Genomic DNA, 9,217 nt, shown 5'->3' on the forward strand with positions numbered 1-9,217 from the left:
GTAATCGATAGATTGACGATTTGGTCTCTGTGGGATCAATATTCTTTTATATTACTCTGACGCGATTCGTGCACTTGTGAATCTACCGATCAAGTTTTTGGCACCGTTGCCGGGGACCAACTTCGTCAAATTTCGTACCCTGTCGTTACACCGTCTAGACTAAGGCATTATTAGCCGGTAAATGCGAAGAACCCGTTGTACTGGAAATTTAGTAGATCCTTTAGCGGAACCCGAACGTTACACTCGTACACGCCTCTTACTCATCTGAATTAAGAAAGTTATGGTCGAGAATCACGACTGGAGACCTCTTAAGGAATTTGCCCAACCCTCTGACGAGGAACCTAGTTCGAGTATAGTAAACCCCCTTATTCCTGCCAACAATTTCGAACTAAAACCGTCTTTGTTGCAATTAGTGCAACAGAACCAATTCGCGGGTCTCGCTACTGAGAACCCAAATCAACATTTAAAAGTTTTTATCTAACTGGACGACACCTTTAAGTCTAACGGCGCTTCACCTAATGCGATCCGTTTGAGATTATTTCCTTTCTCCCTCAGGGATAGAGCACGTTCATGGTTAGATTCACTTCCAGCTAACTCAATAACTACCTGGGAAGACCTTAAAAGAGTATTCCTTGCTATATATTTTCCCCCTAGTAAGACTGTTGTTCTTCAAAACCAAATAACTAGATTTACTCAAAACCAAGGAGAATCACTTTTTGAAGCTTGGGAGAGAGATATAAAGAGCTATTAAGAGTTTGCCCACACCATGGCCTAGAATAATGGCTGCTCGTTCATACCTTCTACAAGGGACTCCATTATAACACCAAGATGAGCATCGACACTGCCGCAGGTGGCGCGTTGATGAACAAACCTTACCCTGAAGTTTGTGACCTAATTGAGGATATGGCCCAAAACCATTACCAATGGGAAACTGAACGAGCATCAATAGAGAAAAAGGAGACCCAAGGTGGAATACATGAGGTAAGCTCTCTAGACATGATGCAGGCGAAAATGGACGCTTTAGCCCTTAAGATAGAACATATGTCTACAAACACTAACACCGCTACAGTATTCCACACAGAGTGCTAACTTTGTGGATCTAAAGGACACGAATCGGCGGAGTGTAACCTTTTGAACGACCTGAACATCGACCAAGTGAATTACGCCCAAGGTAACCCATTTTCAAACACTTACAACCCTGGATGGAAGAATGAAATTCTAGTTATCAGACTTTGGATGTCACACTGGTTGTTATGACATCCAATTCTGCACAGACAGGGATTATGCAGAACTTAACAGTAAGTGCAGTAAAATAACACAAGTAATTGTTCACCCAGTTCAGTCCAACATGACCTACGTCTGGGGGCTACCAAGCCAGGGAGGAAATCCACTATTAGTAGTATCAATTCAAAGCTAAACTCACCCGTTTACAACTTATCACTTAATCCCTACCCAATGCAATTTCAATCTTAACCTAAGATCAGAGTTCCTACTCACTCCCCCTCAATCACCTCAGTGATATTAAAGACACTTTGAAGTCACACTTCAAAAACAACTCTTGATTATGCTTCACAGCTTAAATCAAGATACACAGCACTCACGCTTAAAAGCTTTGAGTGACACAACACTTACAACTCAATGAACACCCTATGCCAAAGCTATCATCTACTTGATAATGACTTGGCTTACAAGATACGTCTAATACTAGACTCACAAAAATACAGCAGTGAAGTATGATGGACACACAAAATCTTCACGCCTCAAAATCCCCGAGACTGAATGAAGGAACACCTTCCTTTTTATATTGCAGCACCTGGGCTTTTGCACCTGTATTCTCCTGAATTTTAGGTCACACAAGTTCCCTCAAATTCAACATTTAGGTTACTAACAAATAGGCTATTTGTTAGGTTCATTGAATGTAGCTTGGTTGTTGATTTCCTGGATTTTCTCTCAGCTGTTGAATCCCTAAAGAATAGCCTGAGAAAAAGCTGAAACAGAAAACTGATCAACCTACAATCTAGCATATGCTGTCAGGCATGAATGTCACGACATTCAGCTTGACATCAAGGTCCATATGCTGAGTCTGTTTTTCCAGAAAACAGACTGTACAATTTTGCTGACCTGTACATGATCAAAATGACCATACTACAGTAACAACTTACATTAATAAATGTCAAAGTGTCCAACTTAACATTTACACATTTGGCCTTAAGTTAGTTCTATTATTCTCTTGAAGAACAAACTAAGTTACATGCTGAAGTATAACAGAACACCACTCTGTCTAATCTTCAGCAGCTGCTTTCAATGATGAATGTCATAACATCCAGTTTGATATTCAGTCAGTAGGCCTTATGCCAGGTCTGGTTCTTCCTTGATAACCAGACTGCAAATAAATACTAAGTTCTAACAGAACTCCTGCTGTTCTATTCCTTAGTATCTGTTAACAGGTATGAGTGTCACAACATCCAGCTTGACATTCAATAAATCCTGTGTTAGTTAGTCCTGCAGTAACTACAATGTAGTCACACATACATGTTATGACATCAGTCAAGACATTAGTGTTTTACCATATAATGCAGCCAATTAAACACCTACAAACTCCCCCTTTGGCAAATTTTTGGCTAAAACACTTTGATCCCCATAACAGAGTTCATAGCAGCGGAATCACACACCTAGCAGGAAAAAATACTAGCTAATACACTCAGAGTGGCAGCACACTCACACACATGGAAGTTAAATAAAAACTTCACACAGCAGCACAACACCAGAAGTTAAATATCAACTTCAACACACAGCTGCTGCAGGGGAGGGAATCTTCAGATTTGTCATGAGAGTCTGTTGTAGAGACCCACTCTGTTTGTTAGGGGTAGTGGTGGTTATTACTCCCCCTTTTTGTCAAAAATGTTGCCAAAGCCAACAACATAGCCAGAGCACAATGACAGAGTTCCAGACTTGGTTTTACTTCACAGTTTCAACCAAGTTAACATCCACTTGATCTTGCTTCACAACTTCGATCAAGCAATCACCCACTTTTGCTTTACAGTAGGTACCACCATATCAGATGCCCTGATTTTGTTTCTGACATCCAGAACCACTCCTGCATGAACAACATCCTTGAACTCCTGCAGGTACATTGGCCTTCTCACAGTAGGGTGTCTCCTTACCCTCTTGTATCCACCCTTGTTACAAGTAGCATAGCTATGATCTGGTGACCAATCATAACTTAGTACAAATTGTTTAATAGACAGAGATATTAAACAATTTATTCCCAACATCAGTGGTTGCTATAAGGTCTCAGAGAGACATATTCCCAGTTTGCTCCTTAAGTTTTCAAACTGAGTAGCATCCAGAGCCTTTGTAAATATGTCAGCCAGTTGAAGATCCGTGGCTACATGTTCCAAAGTGATCACCTTGTCTTCCACCAGATCTCTGATGAAGTGGTGCCTAATGTCAATATGTTTGGTCCTGCTGTGTTGGATGGGATTCTTGGAGATATTGATGGCACTGAGATTATCACAGAACAATGTCATGACATTTTGAGAGACATTGTACTCAGTGAGCATCTGTTTCATCCAAACCAGTTGGGAGCAACTGCTTCCAGCAGCTGTGTATTCAGCCTCTGCAGTGGACAGAGAGACACAATTCTGCTTCTTGCTGAACCACGATATGAGGTTTTCTCCTAAGAAGAAACATCCACCTGATGTGCTTTTTCTGTCATCAACACTTCCAGCCCAATCAGTATCACAGTACCCAGATAGGACAGGCTCAGACCCATGTGAATACAGCATCCCATAGTCACACGTCCCATTGATGTACTTGAGAATCCTTTTGACTTGATTCAAGTGGCTCACCTTGGGCTCTGCTTGGTATCTGGCACACACTCCAACTGCATAAGAAATGTCAGGTCTACTTGCAGTTAGATACAGCAGACTACCTATCATGCTTCTGTACAGGCATTGATCAACACTAGGCCCTCCATCATCTTTGGTTAACTTCAGATGAGTAGGAGCAGGAGTCCTCTTGTGCCTGGCATTATCCATACCAAACTTCTTAACTATGTTCTTGGCATACTTGCTTTGGGAGAGAAACATAGAGTCCTCCATTTGGTTTACTTGCATTCCAAGGAAATAGGTCAGTTCTCCCACTAGACTCAATTCAAACTCAGACTGCATCTGGTGAACAAATTTTTTAACCATTTGTTCTGACATTCCACCAAAGACTATATCATCAACATAGATTTGAGCTATCATGATTTTGCCTTCTTCATCCTTCACAAACAAGGTTTTATCTATGCCACCCTTTCTGTATCCATTTGAGATCAGAAATTCGGTTAACCTTTCATACCAAGCTCTGGGTGCTTGCTTCAACCCATACAAGGCTTTCTTCAACTTGTATACATGCTCAGGTTGGTTAGGATCACAGAACCCTTTGGGTTGTTCCACATAGACTTCTTCATTCAGGTAGCCATTCAAGAATGCACTCTTCACATCCATTTGGAATAGCTTAAACTTCAGGATGCATGCTACCCCCAACAGCAATCTGATGGACTCAAGTCTAGCCACAGGAGCAAATGTCTCATCAAAGTCTACTCCTTCAACTTGAGTGTATCCTTGAGCTACTAGTCTTGCTTTATTTCTAGTAATTACTCCTTTCTCATCAGATTTGTTTTTGTAGATCCACTTGGTACCAATGATGTTGGACCCTTCAGGTCTTGGAACCAGCTCCCATACTTCATGCCTTGTGAACTGCTCGAGTTCCTCTTGCATGGCAATGATCCAGTATTCATCAGTCAGGGCTTCTTTCACATTCTTTGGTTCAACCTTGGAAACAAAGCAGGAATTTGAGTTTATTCCTCTTGACCTGGTACTTACACCACTGGTGGGATCCCCTATGATAAGATCCTTAGGGTGGTCTTTCTGAATTCTGATAGATGGCACTTTGGTGGGTGCCTCTACTTCACATTCAGGAGGAGGTTCCTGTACTTCTTCAGACTTGACTGGACTGTCAGTTGGACTGTCAAGGAATGTTTCAACATCCTCCATGACATCGGTTCCTTCCTCTTTATCATCCACAATGACATTTATGGATTCCATCAGGACATTGGTCCTGTAGTTGAACACTCTGTAGGCTCTGCTGTTAGTGGAGTATCCCAGAAATACGCCTTCATCACTTTTGGGATCTAGCTTCCTTCTCTGTTCACGATCTGTGAGAATGTAGCATTTACTTCCAAAAATATGAAAGTACTTCACAGTGGGTTTTCTTCCCTTCCATATTTCATACAGAGTGGAGGAGGTTCCTTTTCTCAAGGTGACTCTGTTGTGAACATAGCACGCGGTATTCATTGCTTCAGCCCAAAAGTGCATAGGGAGCTTCTTTGCATGAATCATTGCTCTGGCAGATTCTTGAATAGTTCTATTTTTTCTTTCAACTATTCCATTCTGCTGAGGAGTTATAGGGGAGGAGAACTCATGACTTATTCCTTCAGCCGAGCAGAACTCATCAAACTTGGAATTCTTGAACTCCGTACCATGATCACTTCTAATCCGGACTACACAACTGTCCTTTTCCCTTTGAAGTCTGATGCATAGGTCTTTGAAGACATCAAATGTATCTGACTTCTCTCTGATGAAGTTTATCCACGTGTATCTGGAATGGTTATCCACCACCACGTAAGCATATTTCTTCCCACCAAGACTTTCAACCTGCATAGGTCCCATTAGGTCCATGTGCAATAGTTCCAGAACTCTGGAGGTTGTGGAATGTCCCAGCTTCGGATGTGACATCTTGGTTTGCTTGCCCAACTGGCATTCTCCACAGATTCTTCCTTCATCAATCAGAAGCTTTGGGATTCCTCTGACTGCTTCCTTGGATATAATCTTCTTCATTCCCCGTAAGTGGAGATGTCCAAGACGTCTATGCCACAACTTCACCTCCTGTTCTTCCTTGGCTGAGGAGCATGTTGTGGAAAAGTTAGAGACTTCAGGTTCCCACAGGTAACAGTTGTCCTTGGACCTGGTTCCTCTCATAACTTCCTGATTGTCACCATTTGTCACAATGCACAGCTCCTTAGTAAACTGAACATGAAAACCTTGATCACACAGCTGACTTATGCTGATGAGGTTTGCAGTTAGTCCTCTTACTAACAGCACATTGTTCAGTTTTGGCACTCCAGAACAGTCCAGTTTGCCAACACCTCTTATTTTTCCTTTGGCACCATCACCAAAGGTCACATAGCTGGTAGTGTGAGGTTGAATATCTACCAGTAGATTTTCCATATCAGTCATATGTCTTGAGCATCCACTGTCAAAGTACCAGTCTTCTCTGGAAGAAGCCCTTAGGGCAGTGTGTGCTATCCTAGCATACCATTGTTGCTTCTTAATGGGAACACATCGCTTATGTGTTTTATGCTTAGGTCTGACATGTGAGGCTCTGTTAGGGAAACCATGAATCCAGTAGCAGAAGGCTTTTATATGTCCAAGCCTACCACAGTGGTGACACCTCCAATCCTGGTATTTCCTCTTCTGATGATCATTCATCCTAGATCCTCGATGTTGAGACATTGGCTTTGACTTCTGCTTGTACTTATGAACTTTAGCCTTTGGGCGTTTGTGTTCGGTTGAGGATCTTTTCCCAAATCCTAGGCCAGATTTGGTTCCAGATTGCTGTCCCACCTTGAGAATCTCTTCCAGGGTGTCAGTTCCCTTATTCATCATTCTGATGGATTTAGTCATCTGGTTCAGCTTGGAGGTCAGCAGGGCTATTTCACCATTTAGACCCTCTATGACAACCAGTTGCTTTTGTCTCTCATCTTCCAGTTCCTTGATGAGTTTCTTCTGCTTTTCTCCTTGTGCACGCACCTCTGCACTGGTGGAACACAGCTTCTTATAGGCTGCAGCAAGTTCATCAAACGACAGTTCATCTGCACTTGAGTCATCATCAGAGGCACAAACACTGGTTAGTGCAGTGACATGTTTGGCAGATTCTCCTTCAGATTCACTTTCAGAATCTCCTTCAGACCATGTGATAGCTAGCCCCTTATTTTGAAGTTTGAGGTAAGTAGGGCATTCAGCTCTGACGTGTCCATACCCTTCACAACCATGACACTGGATCCCCTTGCCATGGTTGAACTTCTCATCAGAAGTTGATCTTTTCTTAATGTCAGACGGGATGTTCTTGACATTAGGTCTACCTCTTTGATCAATCTTCTTCACGAACTTGTTGAACTGCCTCCCAAGCATGGCTAAGGCTTCTGATATACTTTCATCACCTCCAGTATATCCTGCTTCTGACTCCTCTTCAGCATTAGATAAAAAAGCTATGCTTTTGTTCTTTTTCTCAGCATACTCACCTAAGCCCATTTCAAAGGTTTGGAGAGAACCAATGAGCTCATCCACCTTCATGTTGCAGATGTCCTGCGCCTCCTCTATGGTTGTGACCTTCATAGCAAATCTCTTAGGCAAGGACCTGAGAATCTTTCTTACAAGTTTCTCTTCGGCCATTTTCTCACCTAGTCCACCAGAGGTGTTTGCAATTTCAAGAATATTCATGTGAAAGTCATGAATAGTCTCATCCTCTTTCATCCTCAGATTTTCAAACTTGGTGGTCAACATCTGAAGTTTGGACATCTTCACCTTGGAAGTACCTTCAAGAGTTACCTTGAGGGTATCCCAAACTTCCTTAGCTAGTTCACAGTGGTGTACCAGCCTGAAGATGTTCTTGCTGATTCCATTGAACAATGCATTCAAGGCCTTGGAATTTCCAAGAGCTAACGCCTCTTGCTCCTTGTCCCATTCTTCTTCAGGAATCTGCACACTGACTCCATCTTCACCTGTCCTCATTGGATGTTCCCATCCTTTGTTGACAGCTCTCCAGATTTTGCTGTCTAGAGACCTTAAGAAGGCTATCATACGAGGCTTCCAGTCATCATAATTAGATCCATCCAACATGGGTGGTCTGTTTGAGTGTCCTAAATCCTTGTCCATGGTACTAGAAAGTAACTTCCCTAGATCTCACCCAGAAATTCACAGGCAGGGTGCCTGCTCTGATGCCAATTGAAATTCTAGTTATCAGACTTTGGATGTCACACTGGTTGTTATGACATCCAATTCTGCACAGACAGGGATTATGCAGAACTTAACAGTAAGTGCAGTAAAATAACACAAGTAATTGTTCACCCAGTTCAGTCCAACATGACCTACGTCTGGGGGCTACCAAGCCAGGGAGGAAATCCACTATTAGTAGTATCAATTCAAAGCTAAACTCACCCGTTTACAACTTATCACTTAATCCCTACCCAATGCAATTTCAATCTTAACCTAAGATCAGAGTTCCTACTCACTCCCCCTCAATCACCTCAGTGATATTAAAGACACTTTGAAGTCACACTTCAAAAACAACTCTTGATTATGCTTCACAGCTTAAATCAAGATACACAGCACTCACGCTTAAAAGCTTTGAGTGACACAACACTTACAACTCAATGAACACCCTATGCCAAAGCTATCATCTACTTGATAATGACTTGGCTTACAAGATACGTCTAATACTAGACTCACAAAAATACAGCAGTGAAGTATGATGGACACACAAAATCTTCACGCCTCAAAATCCCCGAGACTGAATGAAGGAACGCCTTCCTTTTTATATTGCAGCACCTGGGATTTTGCACCTGTATTCTCCTGAATTTTAGGTCACACAAGTTCCCTCAAATTCAACATTTAGGTTACTAACAAATAGGCTATTTGTTAGGTTCATTGAATGTAGCTTGGTTGTTGATTTCCTGGATTTTCTCTCAGTTGTTGAATCCCTAAAGAATAGCCTGAGAAAAAGCTGAAACAGAAAACTGAACAACCTACAATCTAGCATATGCTGTCAGGCATGAATGTCACGACATTCAGCTTGACATCAAGGTCCATATGCTGAGTCTGTTTTTCCAGAAAACAGACTGTACAATTTTGCTGACCTGTACATGATCAAAATGACCATACTACAGTAACAGCTTACATTAATAAATGTCAAAGTGTCCAACTTAACATTTACACATTTGGCCTTAAGTTAGTTCTATTATTCTCTTGAAGAACAAACTAAGTTACATGCTGAAGTATAACAGAACACCACTCTGTCTAATCTTCAGCAGCTGCTTTCAATGATGAATGTCATAACATCCAGTTTGACATTCAGTCAGTAGGCCTTATGCCAGGTCTGGTTCTTCCTTGAT

At 41.9% G+C, this 9,217-nt stretch overlaps 1 non-coding gene across 1 annotated transcript; it reads right to left on the minus strand.

The window, feature by feature from the left end:
* Window positions 1-664: 664 nt before the first annotated feature.
* On the minus strand, window positions 665-773 carry LOC127134082 (small nucleolar RNA R71). Its single transcript, XR_007807855.1, has one exon. It is a non-coding gene; the product is annotated as a small nucleolar RNA R71 (small nucleolar RNA).
* Window positions 774-9,217: the final 8,444 nt, after the last annotated feature.

Source organism: Lathyrus oleraceus, chromosome 3 (assembly GCF_024323335.1).
Source record: "Lathyrus oleraceus cultivar Zhongwan6 chromosome 3, CAAS_Psat_ZW6_1.0, whole genome shotgun sequence".
NCBI classification, from domain to species: domain Eukaryota; kingdom Viridiplantae; phylum Streptophyta; class Magnoliopsida; order Fabales; family Fabaceae; genus Lathyrus; species Lathyrus oleraceus.